Source organism: Zea mays, chromosome 3, assembly GCF_902167145.1.
Source record: "Zea mays cultivar B73 chromosome 3, Zm-B73-REFERENCE-NAM-5.0, whole genome shotgun sequence".
In the NCBI taxonomy this organism is placed as follows: Eukaryota; Viridiplantae; Streptophyta; class Magnoliopsida; order Poales; family Poaceae; genus Zea; species Zea mays.
The window spans coordinates 149,011,905-149,015,027 of NC_050098.1; positions in this window are offsets into that span (position 1 = coordinate 149,011,905).

Genomic DNA, 3,123 nt, shown 5'->3' on the forward strand with positions numbered 1-3,123 from the left:
GATGCTCAAGGAGCCGTGCCCCTATCATCAGGGGCCCGTCAAGCACAGCCTTGAGGAGTGCGCCATGCTTCGGCGCCACTTTCACAAGGCCGCGCCACCCACGGAGGGTGGCAGGGCTCGCGACGACGATAAGAAGGAAGACCACAAGGCAGGAGAGTTCCTAGAGGTCCACGACTGCTACATGATATACGGTGAGCGAGTGGCGAACGCCTCGGCTCGGCACCGCAAGCAAGAGCGTCAGGAGGTCTGCTCAGTAAAGGTGGCGGCGCCAGTCTACCTAGACTGGTCCGACAAGCCCATCACCTTCGACCAAGGCGACCACCCCGACCGCGTGCCGAGCCCGGGAAAATACCCGCTCGTTGTCGACCCCGTCATCGGCAACGTCAGGCTCACCAAGGTCCTCATGGACGGAGGCAGCAGCCTCAACATCATCTACGCCGAGACCCTCGGGCTCCTGCGGATCGACCTGTCCTCGGTCCGAGCAGGCGTTGCGCCTTTCCACGGGATCATCCCCGGGAAACGCGTCCAGCCCCTCGGACAACTCGATCTACCCGTCTGCTTTGGGACACCCTCCAACTTCCGAAGGGAGACCCTCACGTTTGAGGTGGTCGGGTTCCGAGGAACCTACCACGCAGTGCTGGGGAGACCATGCTACGCCAAGTTCATGGCCGTCCCCAACTACACCTACCTCAAGCTCAAGATGTCGGGCCCTAACGGGGTCATCACCATCGGCCCCACGTACCGACACGCGTACGAATGCGACGTGGAGTGCGTTGAGTACGCCGAGGCCCTCGCCGAATCTGAGGCCCTCATCGCCGACCTGGAGAGCCTCTCTAAGGAGGTGCCAGACGTGAAGCGCCACGCCGGCAACTTCGAGCCAGCGGAGACGGTTAAATCCGTCCCTCTCGACCCCAGCAACGACGCCTCCAAGCAGATCCGGATCGGCTCCGAGCTCGATCCCAAATAGGAAGCAGTGCTCGTCGACTTTCTCCGCGCAAACGTCGATGTTTTCGTGTGGAGTCCCTCGGACATGCCCGACATACCGAGGGATGTCGCCGAGCACTCGCTGGATATCCGAGCTGGAGCCCGACCCGTGAAGCAGCCTCTGCGCCGGTTCGACGAAGAAAAGCGCAGAGCCATAGGCGAGGAGATCTACAAGCTAATGGCGGCAGGGTTCATCAAAGAGGTATTCCATCCCGAATGGCTTGCCAACCCTGTGTTTGTGAGAAAGAAAGGAGGGAAATGGCGGATGTGTGTAGACTACACTGGTCTAAACAAGGCATGTCCAAAAGTTCCCTACCCTCTACCTCGCATCGATCAAATCGTGGATTCCACTGCTGGGTGCGAAACCCTGTCTTTCCTCGATGCCTACTCGGGGTATCACCAGATCAGGATGAAAGAGTCCGACCAGCTCGCGACTTCTTTCATCACACCTTTCGGCATGTACTGCTATGTTACCATGCCGTTTGATTTGAGGAATGCAGGTGCAACATACCAAAGGTGCATGAACCACGTGTTCGGCGAACACATTGGCCGAACGGTCGAGGCCTACGTCGATGACATCGTAGTCAAGACGAGGAAAGCCTCTGACCTCCTTTCCGACCTTGAAGCGACATTCCGATGTCTCAAGGTGAAAGGCGTGAAGCTCAATCCCGAGAAGTGTGTCTTCGGGGTCCCCCGAGGCATGCTCTTGGGGTTCATCGTCTCCGAGCGGGGCATCGAGGCCAACCCGGAGAAGATCGCGGCCATCACCAGCATGGGGCCCATCAAAGACTTGAAAGGCGTACAGAGGGTCACGGGATGCCTTGCAGCTTTGAGCTGTTTCATCTCGCGCCTCGGCGAAAGAGGCCTGCCTCTGTACCGCCTCTTAAGGAAGACTGAGTGCTTCACTTGGACCCCTGAGGCCGAGGAAGCCCTCAGGAACCTGGAGGCGCTCCTCACGAACGCGCCCATCTTGGTGCCCCTGCTGCCGGAGAAGCCCTCTTGATCTACGTCGCCACGACTACTCAGGTGGTTAGCGCCGCGATTGTGGTTGAGAGACGAGAAGAGGGGCATGCGTTGCCCGTCCAGAGGCCAGTCTACTTCATCAGCGAGGTACTGTCCGAGACCAAGATCTGCTACCCACAAATTCAGAAGCTGCTGTACGCGGTGATCCTGACACGGCGGAAGTTGCGACACTACTTCGAGTCTCATCTGGTAACTGTGGTGTCATCCTCCCCCCTGGGGGAGATCATCCAGTGCCGAGAGGCCTCGGGTAGAATTGCAAAGTGGGCGGTGCAAATCATGGGCGAGACGATCTCGTTCGCCCCTCGGAAGGCCATCAAGTCCCAGGTCTTAGCGAACTTTGTGGCTGAATGGGTCGACACACAGCTCCCAACAGCTCCGATCCAACCAGAACTCTGGACCATGTTCTTCGATGGGTCGCTGATGAAGATAGGAGCAGGCGCATGCTTGCTCTTCATCTCGCCCCTCGGGAAGCACCTACGCTACGTGCTACGCCTCCACTTCCCGGCGTCCAACAATGTGGCTGAGTACGAGGCTCTGGTCAATGGGTTGCGCATCGCCATCGAGCTAGGGGTCCGACGCCTCGATGCTCGCGGCGACTCGTAGCTCGTCATCGACCAAGTCATGAAGAACTCCCACTGCCACGACCCGAAGATGGAAGCCTACTGCGATGAGGTTCGGCGCCTGGAAGACAAGTTCTACGGGCTCGAGCTCAACCACATCGCCCGACGCTACAACGAGACTGCGGACGAGCTGGCTAAAATAGCCTCGGGGCGAACAATGGTTCCCCCGGATGTCTTCTCCCGAGACCTGCATCAACCCTCCGTCAAGACCGACGACTCGTCCGAGGCACCCTCGGCTCGGCCCGAGGCACCCTCGGCCCCCGAGGGTGAGGCACTGCGCATCGAGGAGGAGCGGAGCGGGGTCGCGCCTAATCAAAACTGGCAGACCCCGTACCTGCAATATCTCCACCGAGGAGAGCTACCCCTCGACCGAGCCGAAGCTCGGCGGTTGGCGCGGTGTGCCAAGTCGTTCGTCTTGTTAGGAGACGGGAAGGAACTCTACCACCGCAGCCCCTCAGGCATCCTCCAGCGATGCATTTCCATCGCCGAAGGCCAG